At 45.6% G+C, this 24,550-nt stretch overlaps 1 protein-coding gene and 1 non-coding gene across 2 annotated transcripts in view; one reads left to right on the forward strand and one right to left on the reverse strand.

Moving 5' to 3' along the window:
• The window catches only part of LOC148666845 (zona pellucida sperm-binding protein 3-like), a 779,162-nt gene that overhangs the window by 344,668 nt on the left and 409,944 nt on the right, over positions 1-24,550 (reverse strand). The window lies entirely within an intron of this gene.
• On the forward strand, positions 21,482-21,563 carry trnal-uag (transfer RNA leucine (anticodon UAG)). The gene has a single exon. It is a non-coding gene; the product is annotated as a tRNA-Leu (tRNA).

A 24,550-nucleotide genomic window follows, 5' to 3' on the forward strand; every position in this document is an offset into this window, starting at 1 on the left:
TGTTAAAATGCCCACAGGGGTCTGCCTATTGTTCTGGGGTGCAACGAAATCTTCCAGTTTTTGGCCGCTGACATCTCGAAGGGGAATATGGCCAATTGGGTGAGATCTTAGAAAACTTTTAACTGTCCCATAAATTGCAGGGCATGTGTCAGAGAGTGGGACATCCAGCTTGGGTCTGACACCCCACACTCTGAACACCTCCCTACTTACCCAGAGCCTGGAAAAATAAGTCCAGGTACGCGCTGCAGGTGCTGTTGCAAAGCCTCTCAGCACAGAGGTCAGGAAAATGCACAGCAGCTTCGTAGCAATATCTGGGACAGACTTCCCCCCCGAGGGTAGCGGCCTGTACATTATTTCCCTTCTGAGTCTTTCCTGCTTCCCACCCCATAGAAATTGAAACATCAATCTCCTCAGCACCACCGCAACACGGTGTGGGATTGGGAAAGTAGAAGCCAGAAAATTCAAGACAGGCAAGAGCTCGGCTTTGATGACCAGCACTTTCCCTGTCATGGTGAGGTCTCTGTCCTTCCATTGCATCCGTTTTTTTTTGAGAATGGCAATTTGTTCTGCCAATTTACTGTTCCCATCCCTTCTCCAAAATACACCCCCAGGACCTTAATTCTCTTCTCTTGCAGCCTGAGATCATGTCCATCTTTTGGCTCCCTCCAGTTCTGATAAAAAATCTCACTCTTAGATTTGTTATTTTTTGCAGAGGAAGCCAAAGAGAAACGATCACAGCACTGCAGAGCTCTGCTAATTGAGGCATTGTCAGAGAGGAGCAGGGTGACGTCATCCATGTATAGAGATGTCTTTACCTCTCCTCCCCCACTTCCAGGCACTGGTATCCCATTAATGGCCTGATCCTGGCGCAAGGCAAAAGCTAAGGGCTCCATAGCCAAGGGGGATAATGGGCAGCCCTGCCTCACCCCTGAACAGACTTCAAAGGGGCGTGATCTATTGCCATTAACCATGACTCTGCTGTTGCTACCTGTGTACAGCAGGTTAATCCACTTTCTCATGATGGGGCCAAACTTCATGTGCTCAAGTATCGATGTTAAGTACTGCCGGTTTAGGCGGTCAAAGGCCTTTTCTAGGTCTACACCTAAAATGCACAGAGGGAGGGAGCGATCCTCTGAGTACAGACAGACAAGGCCAGGTTGTCGCTCATCAGGCGTCCTGCTATCCCACAAGTCTGTTCTTTCCCTACCAGTGAGGCCACTTCATTTTGTAGGCGCAGGAAAAGGGCTTTGGACAGTATCTTAGTGTCCACGCCTAACAGGCTGAGGGGTCTCCAGTTCTTTATGTCATTCTTTGCTCCTATCTTAAACAAGAGAGAGATAGTGCCTTCTCTTAAGGAGTCAGGCAGCAATTCTGTCTTATAGCTTTCCTCGAATAGGAGCAGTAGCGGATCCTGAAGCAGATCCCAAAAGGTGCAATAAAATTCTTTAGGGAGCCCGTCAGCACCCGGAGTTTTCCCCTTCTGTAAGCTCTCCATAGCCTGTCTCAGCTCTTCTACTGTCAAATCCCTCTCAAGTACTTCCCTATCTTCTTCACTCAAAACGTTTTCTAGCTTTGAGGTAAAAAAATGAATTTCTTCATCCTTTACCTCTGTAGAGCTGTACAGTCTTGAGTAGAAGGCCTCGGTGCAGGAGAGGATAGCACTCGGCTCTGTTCTCTCTCGTCCCTCCTCATCAACTATACTTTCTGTTGTAACAGAAGAAATAAGGTTCTTGATCCCGAGATGAAGTAAAACAGATGAGTTTATTGCATCCAAGGAACAATAAAGCCGAAGTCTTGTTTCCCGCAAGAAACAACAAAACCAAAGTATTGTTCAACGTACTGTTACAAACTTTTGGGTTATATAGTGTTTTCTTCTCCGTTTTCTGACGTCACTCGGTCTGATGGTAAAGAGGGGGGTTCATGGTATTTGGCCAGTTTACGATGTTCTGGACAAATGGTCAGTTTAACATTACACCCAGGGGGGTTCCTAGCTTGCATCTGCAATCCTTATCAGTTAACCCCCTTTCCTGCCATAAACCCCAGCTTGTGATTTAGAAGTCTAAAACCCCCTACAGAAAGGATTAAATTCACATCTTTCTTCATTCCCCCCTTATAAAATATGGCATACGTCAGTGTAGCCTATTTTTTTACATACAATGTCAGGGCAGATATTTCCTTTCTTGGCGAACAGGTATCTATTGCCATGTCATTGTACGTTCCACGGTTATAGCAAGATGTGATACATGTTTTTGTGAACGTGATGATTACAATTATACATATAAACAATACTATTCCTACAGATAAACACTATAAAAAGGTTACACCCCAGGCCCCAAACACAGACTTTACCCAAGACCCAGTTCCCCAATTTTCATTATAATAGTCCTGATATTTCTGTCCCTCATTGTAAATGTGTTGGGCCAGATCTGAGATGTGCTCAGAATTATCAGGAATATATGTGCAGCATTCAGTGCCAATTACTGCACAAGTTCCTCCTTGGGCCGCCAGTACATAATCTAAAGCTAGTCGGTTCTGCATGGCCACTGTTCTGAGGGCTACCATCTCATCATTAACAGCCTTCAGACTAGATGAGGTAGAATTTGCTAATTCTTCTAAAGTCGAGGCCATTTGAATTAACTCTCGACTCAGAAAGTTCATGCCGGCTTGTGGAAATATTATACCTAAATAATATTCCCAATCAGCCAATTTTCTTTGTGGTCTGTGGTTAGGTCCGAAGGTGCTGTGGATTTGAACACGGATATGAGGAACCACATATCCTAAATAACATGAGCCAGACCACTGGGCTGGCAACCATGGGTAGGCTCGTTTTCCACAAATGAAATATGTTCCGTTTGGCGCTCCCTATGCCTCTGAAAATAAGAAGCTTATACCGAATTGTGGGGTGTGCCGATCCCATCCTGGAATTTGGAAGGTAGAGGTGGATATATTTGCATCGATGGTAAGGTTGCAACGACTCCATCCAACCAAGTGCAGACCATTAGTGTGCTGAAAACATATGTTTCCCTCACGTTCCTTATTTAGAGTCAGGTATGGTGGTGTATGGCTTCTGTTATATTTAGGAGCGTAAGAGCCTGTGAAACACGTGGGCTCTAAGCCTCGCTCCTGTAGATATTGTAATGTTGTGCAGGTTAAAGTCGTGTTATGGCAACCCCCATAGTTTGTCATATTAAAATCTCCTAAATTATCCCTCCAAATGATCATGCCTATGACTTCCTCGAGACGCCAAGGAATGGCCCCCATAGGAAGTCCTTCCTGTACATATTTGGGTAATGCGGCACACACCCAGCAGGCACTTTGGTTCGTTTTCTTAGCTGTCAGATAGGAGAGGCCTAAAAAGGAATTAATTCCATGTTCTCCTTTGTGTGAGAGATGATCATTAATCCCTGCGGAACATAGTCCTACAGCAACAATTATCGTTATTGACAGAAATGATTTCATTCTGAGTCTGCAAATGGGGATGAGGCTCGTCGGCAGTGTGGCGCGTGGATCCAGCGATCTTTTCCTTCCACTCGAACCGCAGACTTGGTTGTCAACAGGATCTGGTAGGGTCCGTCCCACCTGGGCTGGAGAACCTGTGAAGGAAATTTCCTGATCCACACCCACTCTCCTGGGATGAGGTTGTGCCCTCCTTCAGGTGGTGGTCCCCACGCCTCCAGGACCTGCTCGCGGGCTCCTTGGGTGGCCTCTGTCAGCAACTTGCAGTAATACAAAGGAATGGTTGATCCATCTGAGGAAACCCCAGTCTCAGCACCTGTAAGAGAGCTTGTTTCAAATTATTACAGGCGGCTTTTGCTGCGGGAACCAAGGCAATCTTGTCCTTGTACTGCACTCCCCCCTTAAGCAGATCTGTTAAGAGTTGTGCTCACCCTGTAAAAACATTGCACCCAGGCCCTGTTAAAATTTCACAATGCTAGACACAAAAGGGCCTTATCATAACTGCTTCTATTAGACACTCTAAAGCTGAAGCAACTCAGACTTGTGGGTTTCCTCGTCAGGGGAAGCACTCAGAATACCATCAACATACTGAGTGATCACAGCCAGTTGAAGCCACGTGATACCCTGTTCTGGATAGTCATACTTTGTAATGCATAATATTCCAACCCAATAGATCTGGAATAAAACCACCCATTAAAATCTGGTACTCGGCAAGTAAAACTTGCTGTCCCAATACTCCTGTGGCCTCCTGCCGTCTTCCCATATACATTAATCTATAGCACACTGTCGAACAGAGGAGTGAAACAAGCATGACAGTAGTGCTCCAGTATCCCCTAACAGAGAAACCAACACTCCATTAACAGTACATTTTTAACCACTGGACTGGGACAGACTTAGGGAGGCTACAAGGGATTTACAGGATCTAATCGTTAGGTAAACAGATTTTCTCACAAGACGTTATTCTCCCCAGTCTCGATTCTAAACCTACAGCGTTTCAGCATGTCTGGTTTCGAGACATTCAAATAAAACCAAATTGTTTCCATTATTGCAACTAATTGTATAAAAATACAAAAACTGTTTAACTACTTTTACGTCCACCTGTACTGTACTTATACGTTTCAGACGCTCTTATATTTTCCAATCTCCTTAAGTTGATTTTCGTCAAGTCTCTTTAGTTACGTCTCTAGCCAGTCCCGCTGGCTAAACACACTCACACCGTCATTTAGTATACCAAAACTCACAGTTACACACATACATGCCGGCACACAAATTCATAAAACACACATACACATCGAGAATATATTTTTCTCTTCGTAATACAATGTGCTGTATTCTTGTTTTACTTCTACATGAATCCTTTTAATTCCTGAAGCGCACTCCAGGTTCGCTGCATTTCTAATTTCGGGTGCGGTACTTTAGCCCACCGGTCAATATCTTACGGTTTTGGATTTGATCGTATGGGGGAATCAGGGAAGGTAGGTGCGAGTGCAGACCCCCTCGACGGGGTGCGAGACAGTGTTAGAGTGGCGCTGTCATCAACGGCGCCAGCCCCTGCTACATCAAGTCCTTTCCCACTTCGAGTGAGAGTACAGATCTGCGGGCGCCCTCCCTCTAACAGGGGAGACCCTGATCCGTCTTTATCACACTCATACCAAGTGTTATCCCAATCAGACCCCCCTTCTCCATATGGCCACTGTGGGAATTGATCCCAATTATTTTCGTTTCCTGCCTGTTTGTTCCCTGTGGGAGAGCAGGATATAACTTAGTCGCCGGCTGTAGCACATTAACCAGTGCAGCGTGACCAGGAGTTAATTCCTTCTTTAGTTTCTCATTCTCCTGTACTGCCTCTTTTAGCTTTTTTTTCTATACTCTTTCGTAGCGAGTAAAGTATCTTTTCTTCCGGGTTTTTGTTTTCCCCGTAAACACACTTTTAAATCACATCCCAATTTCTTTTTTTTTTTCATGTATCTGCCACCACTGGTGCCGGCCGTGCACCAGGGTGGGAGCTACATGCTTGTGCTTTTGCCAATCAATACTCATATGCTTTCTTTACAGGCGTCTTCGCCCCAAATTCCCTCTGACAAACTCAGCTTTTTCCATATTTTTCTCCTTCTTTTCCGTCAACTTACACTTTTCCGATATATAAACGGACCCTTCCACCACTTTCTCAAACCATCAGTTAGCACACATGTTCGGTCTCTTTTACTTTTGTCGTGTGTGAGGTAACAGCTCATACAGTAAGGGGATGCTTTCACTTGAAAAACCTGTGCATTCCTGCACTCATTCAGCCAAGGGCGTCTGTTACCTCCGGATCTAAATACCTCTCAGAGACTTTAGAGAGGATTTACACCGCACTGTTCACAGGTAAGGGACGAGACCTCGAAAACCCCCTTTCTTGATCAGTAATTCACCAACCCCAGAACGCCAGCATCGCTGCTTTTGCCCCGGGGTGGACTTACGCACTGAGCTCAATCAGGGCGATTCTCGGGTCTCAACGTCCTTTAAATCCCGCTACTTAATGCTTTGCTCTTTTATTATGAGGTGTGTTTATGTTAGTGTCGTGCGTGTGTATATGTATTTCACAAACAAGGAAAACACCAAAAACATACATACATATATATCTTTTCTACTCCTGTTTCCTTTAAAACAAAAAAACCACGCCACGCCAATCCGTGCACGATCAAGGCGTAGCTAATCTCAGGACCCCGGGCGCAATTAAGGCCCACACCAATCCTGGATTATACATGCATTTAATGCACCACTCAGCTCCAGAACCCCGGGCGCAATTAAGGCCCACACCGATCCCGAGCCACAGAACTCCGGGCGCAATTAAGGCCCACACCAGTTCTGACCTTCAGAACTCCGGGCGCAATTAAGGCCCACACCAGTCCTGAACTACGTGCATTTAATGCACCACTTGCTCTAGAACCCCGGGCGCAATTAAGGCCCACACCGATTCTGAGCCTCAGAACTCCGGGCGCAATTAAGGCCCAAACCAGTTCTGACCTTCAGAACTCCGGGCGCAATTAAGGCCCACACCAGTCCTGAACTTCACGGTAAGGGTCCAAAACCCGTTCAAAACTCCACGCGCAATTAAGGCATACACCAGCTTCGAACGCCTGTACACAATACCGCGGAACCCCTGCCAGACCAAATTCTGGGCTTACAGCAAACAACCCATTACATACACCGGTGCCTTCCCCGGGCCAGAGGAATTCAGAAACTCACGTTTACTCCGTCATCTCGGGCGATTCTCGCAGGGAGCAGAGATTTCCCAATCGGTCAGAGAGAGTCGGGACTTTTTTTTAAAAAAGAGGAGTCCTTACCTCTTAGTAATGTGAGCGCTGACCGTCTCTCCTGCCGATGGGAAGTTCTGCGCCTTCTGGAGCATCCTGCCGACTACGCCAAATTTGTTGTAACAGAAGAAATAAGGTTCTTGATCCCGAGATGAAGTAAAACAGATGAGTTTATTGCATGCAAGGAACAATAAAGCCGAAGTCTTGTTTCCCGCAAGAAACAACAAAACCGAAGTATTGTTCAACGTACTGTTACAAACTTTTGGGTTATATAGTGTTTTCTTCTCCGTTTCTGACATCACTCGGTCTGATGGTAAAGAGGGGGGTTCATGGTATTTGGCCAGTTTACGATGTTCTGGACAAATGGTCAGTTTAATATTACACCCAGGGGGGTTCCTAGCTTGCATCTGCAATCCTTATCAGTTAACCCCCTTTCCTGCCATAAACCCCAGCTTGTGACTTAGAAGTCTAAACCCCCTACAGAAAGGATTAAATTCAAACCCCCGTCTTCACATCTTTCTTCATACTTTCCATGACAACTTGGAGCCTACCACTTTCCTGAAATAGAAGCGAGTACACTTCTCATTTTCTTCCAAGAACTGCACTCTGCTTCTTAACAGCACTCCTCGACTACTTTCTTCGGCTATGCTCCGGATGTCCTTTTTTAAAAGGGTGATATCCTCGAGCACATCGAAGCCACTGTGCAGCATCGTGTAGAGACGCTGCAGCTGCCTCTGTTTCCTGGCTAGCACTCCTCTCCATCTGGCAGCAGCCTTCCTTCCCTAAGCCATGAAAAAGGCCTTTGTCCTCACCTTCACCTCCTCCCACCACTCTCCTACTGACCCGTACAGACACTACAAGGACAGCCACTGTGATAGTTTCTCCTTGTAGCGGGATACTACCCCCTCGTTCTCTAGCAGCTTTGAGTTGAGTTTCCAGAGGCCTGGGCCAAAGACAGTCCCACCCTGGAGTTCCACTCTACACCCTAAAGCCTGATGATCTGAGAAGAAGACAGGCTGAAGAGTGACCCCAACAACTTTCACTCTCTCTGAGACAAAGCAATAGTCAATTCTGGAGCTGCTATTCCTCCCTGACCATGTATATCCTGCTGTTGTGGGATATATACATCTATATGTGTCTGAGAGTTTAAAGTCTTGAACTAAGTTTTGCAGGGCCAGTGAGCTGGAATCCAATTTTATCGGAGAGCTAGACTGCCTGTCTGTGTGCTCTAAGATACAATTAAAATCCCCTCCCACTATCACGTCTGTGCTACATAACAATAGGGGAGAGAGTGCCTTGAGTAGCTCCACCCTTCGTCCCACGTCAGTAGGGCAATACACATTGATCCCCCATTCCACATCCACACACAGCAACCTGCCATCTATGACCCTCTGAATACTTTTCAATTTGAATGCCCATCCTTTGAAAAGAATGGCCACACTAGAGGCTCTGTTGTTATTGTCCCCTGACCAAACAGAAGGCCCTTTATCCCACCTATCTTCAAAGCTTTTATACCTCTCTTGATAGGCTAAAGCACACTCCTGCAACATCTCCCTCTCTCTGCTGGAGGTAATCAAAGACAGACTGGCATTTAACTCTGTCATTGATACCTCTGGTGTTAAGAGAAATTATGTTTAGAGCCATATTACATAAGAAAGTAGAACCAGTCTTTACAAAACACATTTCTCTTCTGTCTCACCTGTTACCTTCTTCTTTTTCTTTTTCTTCTTACCAATTTCCTGCCAGCCATCCTCTGAATGAGCCTTCATCAGGGTGGCAGCAGTAAAAGCGTTCACAGAGTCCATTTCAAGGAAGGGGGTAGAGGGAGGGGTGGAGGGGTTCCAGCTGTCCCCATCACCATGCTCTCCTTCCTCCTCGCTCGGGGGAGGAAAAACAGAGTCATTTTTTCTTTTCCTCAAGTCCAAAAGCACTGAGGGGAAAGGGGTGCAGCCGATGCACCAGTCTCCTCTTCCCCCTCACCCACCAGCTGCTGCAGATCCTCCGTGATGGACTGGATGGAGGAGAGGAGGGCATCTGTAGCACTTGCAGAGTCTGAGAAAAGCAGCTCCGCTGAATCCTGGGTATCCTCGCTGGACCCGCTCCACCGGGGGGCCCCACACTGGCCCTTGTTCTGAGGAGCAGGAGTGGGGGAGGGGTCCTCGCTGTTCTCGGGGGTTTTCAAACCCTCGTGCTTGTCTGGTGCAGTCTGCAGTTGTGGGGGCGTAGTGGATTTCTCTTCCACCAGCCCCGGAGCCACAGCAGGACTGATCCTGGCTGGAGGCTGAGAGTCTTTGTCCAACAAGGGTTCTATGTTTGACTTGTTGTTTGCTTTGGCTTTTCGGGCCGGTTTGGCTGAAACAAGCACTGCCTCATCCTTTCTCATTTTGAGTTTATTGGCGTAGGCGTGAGGGCAGTTCTTAAAAACGTGTCCTTCCGAGCCACATAAATTGCACTTTGGCAGCATTGAACAGTCAGAGGCTAAATGTTCCTGTTTGCCACAGGTCTTGCAGCATTTCACAGTGCAGGACGATGCCAGGTGTCCCACAGCACCACAGCGCCGACACACCTTTGGTTGTCCCACATAAAAAACATAGCCATTGCAGGCGCCCAGCCGGATTGTAGAGGGCAGGTGCCTTAAGCCTCCATTTACATTGTCTGGTAGCAAGCGAACCTCGAATTTCCTTGCTCCTGTTTTTATACTGTCAACATCTCTAACCTCAGTTCCATGGTGGACGGTGCAGTACTGGTTAAGCCAGGTGTGAATGTCCTCCCTCTTTGCCAGTTCCGAGAACATAACAACCTCTCTGTGTCAGAGGCTGCAAGTTGATCTTCTCAAGGGCAGGAACTTTCCCTCTTTTTGCCTCAAACACATCCACACATTGTTCAAACAGAGGATAGGTAGCAAATACAACCTCAAATGCTTTCTGACCTGGGAGAGCGAAGATGAAATCCAAGTGCTGAGGTTCAAAGCCAAGTTCCTTCTGCAACACTTTTCTGCTGAACTGCATACGATCCATGAAGAGGTCATCCAAAAGCTCAAAACGCACAGCATTCTTGCGGGATCCAAAAGTTGCCATTTCGTAAACTGCAAAACAAACACTGCTTCCACAAAACAAGAAAACAATCCAACTACTCCACCTACAGGATGATCAAGGTATCTCCCCTGTCAGGTAAGTATGAGCTGTACAAGCCCCTGCAAGCGGCCCGCACCCACAGCACAAAGCGCGCAGCCTAGGCCAGCTCCTCGCCCCGCACACCACCGCCTCCTGCTGGGCCCACTCTTTCGCACACTCACACGCCACACTAACACTCAAAAGGGTGGGCAAAACGAGAAAACGAGCGCGCCGTTTCCTACACATCTGCAGTCGCCAATGCGCATTCGCAGCATGTCCCGGGACGCAATTCGGCCTCATTTGCATAACACCAGACCGGCAGATCGCTACGCAAGCTCGCGTCGTGCGCCTGCCACACACCGAACAAACACCGGAGCCTTTTCAGCAATTTCCAAAAAAACGGGCCTGCTCGCCTGCCAACAAGGCTCCGTCTCTTACCCGCTCTCCAGAGCCTGCTGCCTTCTGTGCTGTTCTCTCAGCACCGCTGCAGCGCACACAACTCCTGCAGCGCGGGGAGAAAGTTTCCACGCTCCGCCGCAGGGAAGGCTCGCTCCGTGCGCACACGTCCTTTCAATGCCAGTTCAACAAGTGCTCCGCATTAGCAGCGTCGGGGCTCCGGCGTGTCGCACCTCACCTCACCTTGCACAGCCCCCTCCTCGAATGTCTGGCGCTGGGCATGCCCCGCTCTCCTCCACCTTATCTTATCGCGTGTGACCACTGACAATGGCCACAATGCCGGGGAATGGCACCTGTAAAGTGTTAATTGGGGAACAGGAACAGCCCGTCTCATCTCGGGGGCCGGCTTCAAAGACAATACAGCAAACACAGCGGGGCGGGGGAAGAAGACGACACGACACATGCAGGTACATTCAGCTCCGGCGGGAATGAGTCATTTGTCGGTCTTTTCAAGTGCTGGGAGCCGAGTAATCTTTCGCTTGTATCGTTTCTCCCCGGTGACTAGATCTCACCTGCGACTCTCGACTGGGCTCACCCAAGGCAGCCCAGCAGGTGTGAGCCTAGCCGGCACCCGGATGGGAGATTCCCCCCGGAAAAGCTCAGGTTGCTGCTGCTCCTGCAAGAGGTGTGACTGGGAACAGTAGGGAGCGCTCACCCTGCGGTCTGTGTGGCTTTCTTATGCCCCAGCATCCTGATGGCGACACTTTGCTGCACAAACAGGCGCCGTCCTTCGGGGGAGGCGTAAAACCGAGGTCCCGACCCTCCTTGGCCATTAAGAAATCCCAGGGCGTCTCTCAAAAAGAGACGCCGGGGGTGTCACTCTGGTGTTAGTGTTCCCCTTTACCAATCAGTCGGGGTCTCCTCCTAATCCCCGTCTCATATGTAATAATCAATGACGAGGCCCCCCTGTCCCGCGATATTGTACTTGTCTCCTGGCCGCTGGCTGGCGCCGTGAGATTTAGTACTCGCGCAAGAGACCGGGGGCAGAGCGCGAACGCGGTCCCCCGCCCCCCACAAAGTGTGTGTAACACTGCTTTGTAGAGGTGTAAAGGATCCGATGCAGATGCAGGAGTCGCAGGGAGGTAAGTAAGCGTACCGAGCAAATCCAGGAGCTTAGTCGTAGTCCGAAAGCGAAGGTGGGTCGAGATCCGGTAAAGGCACTGGTGGCGAACAATCCAAAACGTGAGACAGAATCGTGGTCGAAAAGAGAGCTACAGGGTCAAATCCAAAACAGGCAAAGATAGCAAACAATCCAAGGGGCGTGACGAGATCCGAAGTCCGAAGGCAAAAGGTGTAGGCAGAATTCCAGGAAGGCAAAAGAGGGGTAAGAACGCTAGGCAGAGCCACAAGTAGTGAACTTAATACCAAGCAACGGGAATCAGGTAAGAATGGTATAAATAACCTGGCGTGCCGCACGGTAGAGCAATTGCAGGTGTGTTAACTCGCGCGGCGGCGCTTGTTAGTATTAATCCGCTGCTGGTGCTGATTAGCTTGCTTACGTGTTGATCTCTGCTGGCTGGTGGTCGTGACAGTACCCCCCCCTTCACGGGCGGCTCCCGAGACCGAGATGGCCGATCAGGATAGTCCCTGTGAAAGTCGCCAATTAGTGTAGGGTCCAAATTATCCTTCTCTGGAACCCAAGATCTTTCCTCGGCACCAAAACCCTCCCAGTCGACTAAATACTGAAGGGTACCGCGGTTCCATCTGGAGTCGATGATCTTGTGGACCGTATAAGCCGGGCGCCCCTGAATGCGACGAGGAGGTGGCGGGCGACGTTTGGGAGCCGCAAGGGGCGAGCGGTAAACAGGTTTCAGGAGGGAGACATGAAATGAGGGGTGGATTCTGAGGGTAGGGGGGAGAGCAAGGCGGAAGGTAACCGGGGTGATCCGGGAGAGAATCCGGAAGGGACCGATATATCTAGGCCCAAGCTTTTTGGAAGGCTGATGTATAGGTAGGTTCCGTGTAGATAACCAAACAAACTGTCCTTTCCGAAAACGAGGGGCTGGTCTGCGGTGTCAGTTGGCGAATTTGGCGTGGCGCTGGGTTGACTTAATAAGAGCTGTCCTCGCCATTCTCCAGGTCCTTCGCAGTTTGGCAATATATTGTTGCACGGACGGCACTGCCGTGACTGGAGGTGTGATAGGGATGAGAGTGGGCTGATAACCTAATGAACAAAGGAAGGGAGAGAGACCTGTGGAGGAGGAGGTAAGAGAATTGTGGGCATATTCTGCCCAGGGAAGTAGTGATGACCAATCATCCTGTGAGCTGGAGGTGAAGGCTCTCAAAAAGGTCAGGAGGCTTTGATTGGTCCTTTCCACCTGACCATTGGCCTCAGGATAATAACCAGAAGTCAAAGATACATGGGTCCCTAGAGCTTGACAGAAAGCCTTCCAAAAGGCCGAGATAAATTGAGGTCCCCTGTCCGAGACAACATCATCAGGCAAACCATGTAACCTAAAGACCTGTTGTACAAACAAAGATGCCATTTCCTGGGCTGTGGGCAATGCTGGGAGGGGGACAAAATGGGCTGCTTTGGAAAAATGATCGGAGACCACCATGATTACCGTATGACCTTGACTGTTAGGAAGGTCCGTAATGAAGTCAACAGCTATGTGGGACCAAGGGCGGTGTGGGATTGGAAGGGGGTGAAGGAGGCCAGCCTTCCTAGAGCGTGGAGTTTTGCTCCTGGCACAGACCGTGCAAGCCCGGACGTACTCTGCTGCATCAGATCGCATGGAAGGCCACCAAAAGTCCCTGGTGAGGAGGTCCAGAGTGCGTCTGCATCCAGGGTGGCCGGCAAACGGGGAATCATGTCCCCACTGCAAAACGGCAGAACGCAAGTTGTTCGGGACGAAAAGCTTATCCGGGGGGCAGCACAGAGGAACTGTAGTTCCGTTGAGGGCACGCCTGACCTGATCTTCAATGGAGCAATGAATCGCTGCCACAATTCTGTTGGGAGAGATGATTGGTTCAGGTGTGTCGTCCAGGTCTGGGGGGTCATGGAGCCGAGAGAGTGCATCAGCCCTCCCAGTCTTGGAGCCAGGAGTATAAGTGATAACAAAATTGAAACGAGAGAAGAAAAGTGACCAACGGGCCTGCCGCGAGTTGAGGCGCTTGGCAGATTGAATATAGGACAGGTTCTTATGGTCCGTGATAATGACAAAGGGGTGATGAGCCCCCTCCAGCCAGTGTCTCCATTCCTCGAGGGCCAGCTTGATAGCTAGGAGTTCACGATTGCCCACATCATAGTTAACCTCGGCAGGAGAGAGCTTCTTGGAAAAGAACGCACATGGATGAGGAAGGTGATCCTCTTCGAGGCGCTGGGAGAGGACTGCACCAACCCCATGGGCAGAGGCGTCAACTTCAACAATGAAAGGCTGGGAGGGATCCGGATGCCGTAGGAGAGGAGCGGGGCTGAAGAGACGTTTCAAGCGCAGGAATGCCTGGTTAGCCTCCGGATTCCATTTACCCAGACTAGGTCGGTTGCGGGTCAGAACCGAGATGGGTGCCACAACGGAGCTAAAGTTCCGGATGAATCGCCGGTAGAAGTTGGCAAAACCTAGAAAGCGTTGGATTTGCTTCAAATTGCGAGGCACATTGATAGCCACAACCTTGGCTGAGTCCATCTCGACTCCAAGAGGAGAAATAATGTAGCCCAGAAAGTGAATCTTAGAAGCATGAAAAATGCATTTCTCAAGCTTGGCGTAGAGCTGGTTGTCGATGAGTCTGGACAAGACCTCCTGGACGTGATGGACATGTTCCTGAGGGTCAGCGGAAAAAATGAGGATGTCGTCCAAGTATACCAAAACAAATTTTCCAATAATGTCCCTAAAGATGTCATTTATGAAGGATTGGAAGACTGCCGGGGCATTAGTGAGTCCAAAAGGCATCACCTGATATTCATAGTGGCCGTGCGTGGTCATAAAGGCCATCTTCCATTCATCCCCTTCATGGATCCTGATTAAATTATAAGCCCCCCGTAGATCTAGTTTTGAGAAGATGGACGCTCCACGTAGGGACTCCAGAGCGGCTGGGATTAAAGGCAAGGGGTAGGGATGTTTGACTGTAATGGAGTTCAGGCCTCTGTAGTCAATACACGGCCTCAAGGAGCCGTCCTTCTTCCCTATGAAGAAGAACCCAGCACAGGCTGGGGACGAGGAGGGACGAATAAAACCAGAATTCAGGGCCTCCTTGATATAATCCTGCAGGGCTTCATTCTCTGCCTGAGTGAGAGGGTAGATCCGTCCTTTGGGTGGGAGTGTTCCTGGAAGCAAATCTATTGCACAGTCATAGGTGCGGTGAGGGGGGAGCGATAGAGCTTTCTGTTTGTCAAAGGCTTGCTTCAAATGTGCATATTGGGGGGGGGGGGGGGTAATAGACTGCTCTTCCAAGAGGTTTACTGCAGCAGCAACCTTGAGTGGAGGACGACAACAGTTGTCATGACAGGCATGGCTCCAGGCAATGATCTCATTCTTGGCCCAGGAGATGTGGGGATCATGCTTCTTGAGCCAGGGAAGGCCCAGGATCACAGGGTAAGCAGGGGAGTCCAGGAGAAGGAGTGAAATGTCCTCCACGTGAGTGGCACCAACAGTAAGGGATAGGGGAATGGTCTGCCAGGAAATGCGTCCAGGAGCGATCGGTGACCCATCCAACGTTTGAATGCAGATAGGGGGTGAAAGCAGAGCAAGAGGAATATCCCACTTCTTAGCAAAAGAGGCATCCATAAAATTCCCAGCTGTGAATCTGACTGAGAAGAGAATAATGATTTTTTATTCTGCCTGAGAATTTTCCTGAGAATTTTTCTTCTTTTCCAAGTGGTGTTACATCTCCTTCAGAAACTCTGTACAGACTGCCAGAGTGAGAGAAGAGGAGAGAGAGATGGACAGATGAGAGCACACACAGCAAGAGACACATACATCTTGATTTACTTTGAAGCAAGTGTTCATTTATTTTCTGGAACAAGTTGTTTCTGAACTTCAAGAAATTCATACAACTTCTGAAAGATAAAATACAAATCAGCTGTTAAACAAAGGGCTGGTGGGTCAAACGCACTCAGGGTCGCGCTTCAGATTGTGATGATGTAAACATAATCTCTGCTAAAAATTGAAGGGATTTCTTCACAAACCCTCTTGAATGTTGCAGGAAATCTTCGTGTTTTACTCGTGTGCAACTACAACAAGTAAACAATTAAGTACCTAAGTCAATGTCCAAGAAACCATCTTCACGTGTGGAATTTTTCTTTAACTGGCTGTTGGGAGAATTCATTTATACACCCGTTGTATCCTTAGCAAAAATATTTTAAAATTAGAACACAGATTTGTTGGAGAACTTGACAATCCTTGACAATCATTATTAAATGAGCATTATACAAATGTGCGTTGATATTTTTAATATGTACCTTAATTGTAATATATATATACATAATTGCTTTGATATGGATGTTCATTTGAAGGAATTGAGGAAACTATGAAGGATCGCAGAACAACCAAAGATACATTTGGGCATCTGCTATTGGTAAAGATGAAAGAGTACCTTAAGTGTGAAGCTTGCATACACACGAGAGAAAAAAACAGTTTTAATGCACTTCATTAAATTGATGGTGTGCTTATCAATCGTGCATAAAGTGTACATAGCAGAGGATGGTTTCAATCCATTGACCTCTGGGTTATGGGCCCAGCACACGTCCGCTGCGCCACTCTGCTGACAGCTGTCATAGTGTGATTCAACACAACTGCTCTATCTTTGCTTTCTAAAAGTACGCCCGAGATGAAAAGTCTAAACGGTAAACGCAGACGTCACTTTGAGCACTTGGTCTTTTATAGTACAAATATCACACGCTGCTCTACATGGGCGTGTCTTCAATATCGTTGAGAACCAAACCTTCTGCTTTCCGAGGCAACTGATTCTTTCGTCGTTAATTCCCAAATCTTCAATGAGAATCAGTGAAACGAAAATCAAACACACTCGCGTCCTAACCTGAAAGAAAAATCTACACCCGCTTTATAATACTGAAAATGATTCAGGAAGTACAGCAAAGTTCTAAAACCAGCGAATGCATCTGCATACATAAAATGTCGTTTTTTCAAAAGTAAAATCTTCAGCTTTGAAAGATTGTCATCCATATATTTTCGTTTTTCTCTTTTTTTACATAACATGCTTTCGAGAAACAAACTGTCTTTTAATTAAGGCTTCATTAGAAAATGTGTATCTTGGTTTGCTAAGTTAAAATCGGCACATCCCAGTGGGCAAACGATGTAGAATATACGACTATTAAACGCATACCTTAGACGTGTAAATGTGCTCCGTAACTGGTCTAGAATGAAATTCTAATATACATATAGCGTTATACGTCAATTAGACACCTATGATTATATGTTTATTATACATAAATGGTTGGAGTTCTATTATACGGATACATTTAGAAGACTATTATACATATATACTTAAAGGTCTATTATACATCAAAGAAAGATTTTTATAGGTGTAGAAACTAGTAAATAAAGCCAATTATTTTAGAAATGTATTCTTAAAATATACAATTATTCACACCTGAAAAATATGTAGTTCAAATTATACATTATATACAATATTGTAATCAACAAAAGTCTAATCATCATTAAAAAACACAACTAGTAAACTTCAGTTACAAATTCTAGTAACATGGTGATATATATATAGTAATGACAAACACAAACTAATTACATGAACACGCTAATATTTAACTCAAAACCACATTTCGATTCAAATATACATTTTAAAATTTACAACTTCTTTATTTCCACGAAAATATTATTAATGTAGCACAAATGCTACTTTCTAATAAAGACAGAAAGAAACTGTTTGTTTTGTGTCTCATGGTGATCCTCCTCTCGATACTAATGAAATGTTTAATATGATCCCTCGAGAAAAAAAACGAGTCAATTTCCGCCTGGAATGATTGATGCCCCATCAAACATTTTGTAATATCCCTGGAAGTTTATACAGTAGAATCCTGGTTCGTGGCTTAAATTGAAGGTAAACAAGACTAAGGAAACGAGTAAAAAACACTTTGTTTTGTTTTTTACACTTGTTTTACAATCGAGAGACTTTCTGTAAGTAAGAATTCCATTGTACCAGTACCGGTTAAATATGGCAATAAAGTTCAAGTTGGAAACTTGATGTCGAAGTGGGATTTATATCACCCGGAACATTTCACTACATTGGGCAGTTTGTGCCAGAAAGTATACTGACATCCCTTTGGTAGCTCAGTTGTTAGAGCCGAGGAGTGTAGTGGAATCAGTAGGGAATCCTTAGGTCGCTGGTTCGATTCCGGATTGAAGGCAGGTGCTTTTTGTGTACTTTAATCAAGGAGTTAAAAAAGCGAATCTGTTTCATTCAGACATTGATCAAAAGCTCAATAAACGACGAAGTAGAGGTTCCTGTTCCGAATTCAGCCCACGTCTGATTGTCTTGTTTTGGCCAAGATCTGATCTTTGAATTAAGGGACTACACTGTCTGCATTGTAATTCAAAAATACATACAAATGTCAAGTTTTTTGTAGATATAAAGATGTTCTCTGTTTTCAAAGGATAGGTACTTAATTGGCATAATGATTTGGTATTGATTTTGTATCGTTGTATTATAAAGTTTGTGCTTTCTGTGTTTTTATCGTATTGTGAACTTATTTTTTAAACAAATGCTTACAAAGGCAAACACGGCACACATCTGTTTATACCAGCGGTGAATTGTACATTTTTATTAAGTACAAGCTACTGTGCACTTCTGGGAGTATAACAGGTTCGATATAAAGTGGCAAAAATATAAAAGGGGAAAATACCCCAGACTGCGTGTAAAGCCCTCGTTGTGACTGTTTTAGATAAAAATGGCGTACTGTGCACGAAATGTTGCAGAAACACAATCTGATATTTTGATAATTATTATTTTAATAATTTTATAAGTATGAGGCCCCGGATCCAAATCTTCAGTTCTGATTTTTTTAAGTGATATCTTTCCTTCCTGTCGTGGAAGTCACACGATGTGAGCAATTGTTTTTTTTACGTTACGATCCAAAGAGCCTCAGACTCACTGTAACCAAACCAGGATGGATTCTGCTGGGGGCCGGACTGAGCTCATTCTCACTCCCTGTGCTGAAAACAGAATTAGCTCTTCCCCGAACATCGTCTACAGCTGCTGGATTGTGCTCTGCGTCTTACTGCTCCGGCAGTTACTTTGACAAAAGACAAATCACTTGTGCGCTTTTAACCTTCTCGCAGTTACGGGCGAGGCTGACGCTCACGATATGTAGGCACCCGATGGTATACCTTCTATAACTTTCAGTCGCGACAGACTTCGCTTTTTAAAAAAAAAAGTAGATATAGCCCTGAAAAAAGCATTAGCTTTATCAGTTTTATATTAATCTATTTTGAATCAAAGTTTGATATTTTGTTTTAATTTTTATTGCATTTTACATAATAATAATAATAATAATAATAATAATAATAATAATAATAATCATTATTGCTTACACTTATATAGCGCTGTTCTGGATACTCCACTCAATGCGCTTTACAGGTAATGGGGACTCCCCTCCACCACCACCATTCTCCTGAATGATCACAGAGAGTCAGGACCTCGGTTTTACGTCTCAGCCGAAGGACGGCACCTGTTTACAGTTTAGCGTCCCCGTCATTGTACTGGGGCATCAGGACCCGCATGGACCGCAGGGTATGCGCCCAGCGACAGAAACCAGACGTGTGTCGGGCTCGGCTGCGAGCAGGACAATGACGTCACGGGGACAAAGTAGAGGAGATCAAAACGGTTCTATAAAAGACCTGTGTCAGCTGTTGGTTTGCAGTCTGGACTCTAAATCCTCCGATCCGATTTTAAATCTCTCTAATACCTGAGCTGCGGCTTCTTCCGAGTATTTATTCGTATACTTATTATGTGTAAGTGTATAGATGAAACCTTTCATAGTGTAACGCTTATGGCCGACAGGCACTGTGTAAGAGCCGGCGTACCAGAGCAGGTGACGTCACTGCCCTTCCCTGTGATAGCAGGACCACAGCCCGTGGGTTGTGGGGAGATCTCTCTTTAGCTCACCGGGCTGGGTCGCTGCAGAGAGACATGGGAGTCCCGGCTTCGAGCCCCCGACGGTGGGGGGCCGACCTAATGCGGCGAGGGTGCCCGCCTGAGCCCCTGTTGCGTTACAATATATTGTTCAGTTTAAATCAAAATGCTTTACTAATACAAGAGAGAAGTATAGTATGAAGGATGTGACAAATGTATGATTTCTCGGAACAAAACGGTTTTTATTTGCATTCCAAATGAAGCGGAATTTTAGCGCGACACACAAACCCTTTGTCTTTTTTAATGATTTTTAAACAGACATAAATGTAGAAAACGCGTTTTTTTTTAACACTATAATAGCAGGGTCAGTGGCGTAATGAATAACGCGTTAGGCCTTGTGTCAGAAAATTAAAGGTTTGACTGCCATCTGGCTTGTTGAGTTTATACCACTTACATTCTTTTATATAAATGAACTGCACCTGAAAGCTATAGAAAACACTTTGGGTAAGTTGTCTGCAGCCTCATGCGTCGACAACTTACCCAAAACACTGTACTGTCTGGAGGTCAGCTCCAGCTCTCAACTCAATTGCAATGAAAAACCATGCGTAACAGAACTGGAGAACAGCTGAACTTGTGCTCAGTTCGGTGATGAGGGTTCAGAACTGTCGTTGTTGTAATTAGCACGAACTGCACAGGCTCTGAATCAGACCATGTCAATTAGTCTGATCAGTGTAGGACACGTTAATGTAGAATTATTAATAGGTTTATTAGTTAGTTAGTTCAGGTTTACCCACCTGAACTAATGTAGAATTATTACTTGGTCTGTCTCTTGTTTGTATATAAATGAATGTCTCTGACAACTTAATGTTAGTTTTACGATGTAGGTCAGGCGTTGACATATGCACGAGTATACGAAATGTCTCACTCCTGATTCAACTCATGTTCTATAGGAGATTGGCAATTCCTCCTGTTTCTCATACAGCCATATCAGAACAGAAGCCCGTGTCACCCAGCTGTGATTCAAGATCGACTCGCATCTTTATCCCTTTTTTGTTCATGATCATTATTTTCTTTAGTTATGATCAATATTGAACTTTTTCGAAATGAAATGACAATAATCAAACATGCAGGCAGATTTTTGAAAAGTATTCGGAATTGACAGGGTGCCCCTTTGGAGCAGTCGTCAGAAAATGTGAGAAAATGAAAGTTATGTAAGCTCTCACACAAAGCATTGAAGATTGGAATCTGAGTGTAAAAAAGCTACCCGTCTCCCAATGATAGGCAGGGATACACACCATGACTCGAATAGACTCAGCGAACTTTAACACCTATGATATTACGAGTGCTTTGCACGTGTCGAATTTCAAGAAGGAACTACTACAACAGTTGTGGACATAATTCAATACCACCGGCAAAGTCCAATGCCGGCAACTTCTGAGAAAATAATGTTCACTCATGGAATTTGGTCTTTGAATGGCTGGCGGGAAAATTCATTTATACTCCTGTTGCACCCTCAGCTGAAACATGTTAAAATAACAACGCAGATTTTTTGGAGAACCTGACAAGAATTATTGGGTTAGCACTGTATGTATTCTTGTATATTTACTTTAATTTTAATATAAATGTAAACATGCATGCTGTATAATCTATTGTAATTTTAAAATATGTTAGCTGAGGATGCGAGGAGGGCTATTATACCTTGTGAAACATGCAAGGAACTGTACAAAAGGCTGGTATTTGAATAAAATTGGCGATCACAAGAAAACCACAATTTATGTGGTATTATCATCAATATCCTTCAAAATCGACGTTCAAATGAAGGATTTGAAGAAACTATGAAAAAAGCAATAGTAGTAGCAGAGGATTTTGATTTTTGCTCTTCAAGTCAGTAGATCACCGTAGAGTTGTGCCCCTACAAACAGCACAAAGGATGAAACCCACCTCCTTCGTTATTGCTATGTTTGTGCCGGTGAAAGTAGCGTTTGTGCTATTGAAAGCATCTCGGAAGATGAAGGTGCAGTCACTTCCACATGTCATGATATCATTAGATCCGAGGACAAGAGCTGAAGCCCCCCAGTCCAAGCCAGCAATGTGAGGAAGATGGACATGGAGGAAGGTAGCGTGGCCGAGCGGTCTAAGGCGCTGGATTTAGGCTCCAGTCTCTCTGGGGGCGTGGGTTCGAATCCCACCGCTGCCAGGTGCTTCTGTCGAGACCTCCTTTCAGCTGACGTCAGACGAAAGGGAGGGAGCTGCTTTTTGGCCGTCTCTCGAGAAACTAAGCAAAGTGTTTAAAGATACTTTCTCAGCTTGACATCAAGGCACAAACCAAAATCCTTCTTGCGTCCTCTCAACCTAAATGCGTTTTGCCAGTAAAAGTGCTTTTTGTTAGGCTGCAGGAGGTGTTTAGAGATAGACTTTCTAAAAGACAGGCTTAACATCAAGGCAGAAAAAATATTTTGTTTTCTCAACAGAAATTCTCTTTGGCAAGTTCAGCTTTATGTAGGGAACAACATCTGCCAAGATCACTTTTGAGGCAGTGCACATGATAGTGTACCGGCAAGTACAGTACATTTAATATTGGCTGTGGTGGTGAGCTGCTTTTGTCTGTGAAACTTTTAATTCTTCACGCCGAATCGTTGGCAGGGGTAAAGCTTATTAAATCTTTGAACATAGCTCTCCATCAGAAGTACTTTGTTCGTGATCAAAAGAGATCAGAGGATTAACTTCATGAATTCACATAGCATACCTTACAGGAAAGATTTAAAAGGGGAATTGATTGTGCTTCCTGATGTTGTTCCTGTGGTTTCTTTGGGTACAAAGGTGAATGTTCTTTGACGTTCTGCTAGAGTATCCACTGGGTGGGCTTTATCAATCAGCTCGGATAGGTCATCAGTGCTCCGTCTCCGGAAAATAATCAGGACTGTCGATCACGAGTTTACAGATTTCTCCAAATAACAACTATACATTTTAACCCAGCGGTTAGCATTCCTTCAATCCAATAGTTTTACTCTGGGTAAAAAGCAGCGCAATCTACAGATAGATGATATTCAAATATTTCAACGTTCTTATTGGATTACCTGTATGGAGATATCGCTCAGAATTCCTAATATGATTTTGAGTTCAGTTTTGCTTTACTACTTTCAGAGTCTTTTATTGACCTTGCTGAAGCAGAGAAGTGACATAATCACAAATGCGACCTACCTGTGCTGCTGTTTCTGGTTAATAATGATTATTGCGAGGAAAAAAAAACAGCTCCTTGCATGAAGAGCAAGAGCAACCAACGCACTCGCTTGTTGAGTTGGGTTTTTTCCGTGGTGCTCTTCCTCAGATGCAAAGTTATTTGGCGAGCAAGGACCTCTGAGAAGGAGCCTGAATCCGTCAAGAACTCAGAAATCACAGATCATCTTGAAAAGATTTGGGGATGCACTGGCTCAGTTATTTGAAGGAACCTATACCACCAACGCACTTCTGAGAACCACCTGCACATTTTCGCAATCCTCTCTCTCACCTACAAAGTTATGAAGACACAGACGACCAACAAAAACTAATTTGATTCACTCAAGGCTTCACTCTTCTGTTACGATGTTGTTTTAATTAATGTTAGCTGTGATGAGGTGTTGTTTCTGTCTCTTAAAGTTTAAGAGTCTGCTCCTTTCTTCCTGGTATAGAAATAACATGTTCCATCTTTTTTTACAAACACCACTGTAAATAATTGGTCCATCTCTAAAGCCTGTGTGTATTGACAAGGCAATTCAAAAGCACATATTAAATAAGAACACGATCCTTCTTGTTACCATTCCCGTGGTTGGAGCGTTGTTTCGCCCTTTAATGTTCTTCTACAATATTTACAGACAGGGCTTTATTACTGGAGTTGTGTGCATCGGTCCATGAACATCAACTGTACTGCTGTTTTTCTATGCGTAATTTAATCGCAAGCACTTAAAAGATGCAAAAAGGTTTCAAAGAAAACATAATTGAAAGACAGTCGAGTAAGGAGGTAGGAAAACGCACTCCCCCGTTGAAGAATCAACCACCGTCGCCCATGTGACTGGATATAAAAATAAATTATTCATTTCAATTATTCATGAAGGGTGGATTGTGGTCAGTAAACATATGCACATCTTTAAGTCAGTTCCACCATCTGTGCCATAGGGGATGTAGCTCAGTGGTAGAGTGCATGCTTTTCACGTATGAAGTCCTGAGTTCAATCTCTGGTGTCTCCAGATGTCTTATATTATTGTGCTCACATCGCAGTCTTCTGTTGAGTGAGAACTCTTTGCTCGTGTTCATAGAGAGCCAGGTTTACACAATTAAATTCAGTCACACACGAAGTGCTACAGTGTTGCTCTGCTGTTTTAAATGTACCTCCAAAGCATTTTGTTCTGTTAACTACCAAATGATTTGAACTAATTTTACGTCATATTCAGGAAATCCAGAGAAGGTCATCAGACTTTTAGTGGCTGTTGAAGAAAACACCTCTTGAATCTCACCAGAGATCATTCAGCAAGCGAGTTAACAGGGGTTAACATAGAGAGTGGCGGGGGTGGGATGTCAGGGCTTGACGTCACTGCTTTATGCAAAGAATGGAGGGGTGGGTGTCAGGGCTATATGACTGTGCTTTCCGTAGAGAGTGGTGGGGGTGTGATGTCAGGGCCATACAACAGTGCTTTACACAGAGAGTGGAGGGGTGGGTGTCAGGGCCATACGACACTTCTTTACGTAGAGAGTGGCGGGGGTGGGATGTCAGGGTTTGATGACACTGCTTTATGCAGAGAGTGGAGGGGAGGGTTTCAGGGCCATAAGACACTGCTTTATGCAGAGAGTGGAGGGATTGATGTCAGGGCCATATGACACTGCTTTACACAGAGAGTGGCGGGGGTGGGATGTCAGGGCCTGACAACACAGCTTAATGCAGAGAGTGGAGGGGTGGGGGTCAGGGCCATACGACAGTGCTTTACACAGAGAGTGGCGGGGGAGGGATGTCAGGGCTTGACAACACTGCTTTATGCAGAGAGTGGAGGGGAGGGTTTCAGGGCCATAAGACACTGCTTTATGCAGAGAGTGGAGGGATTGGTGTCAGGCCATATGACACTGCTTTACACAGAGAGTGGCGGGGGTGGGATATCAGGGCCTGACAACACAGCTTAACGCAGAGAGTGGAGGGGTGGGTGTCAGGGCCATACG

This window comes from Lepisosteus platostomus, chromosome 5, assembly GCF_059453375.1.
Source record: "Lepisosteus platostomus isolate fLepPlt1 chromosome 5, fLepPlt1.hap1, whole genome shotgun sequence".
Lineage (NCBI taxonomy): Eukaryota > Metazoa > Chordata > Actinopteri > Semionotiformes > Lepisosteidae > Lepisosteus > Lepisosteus platostomus.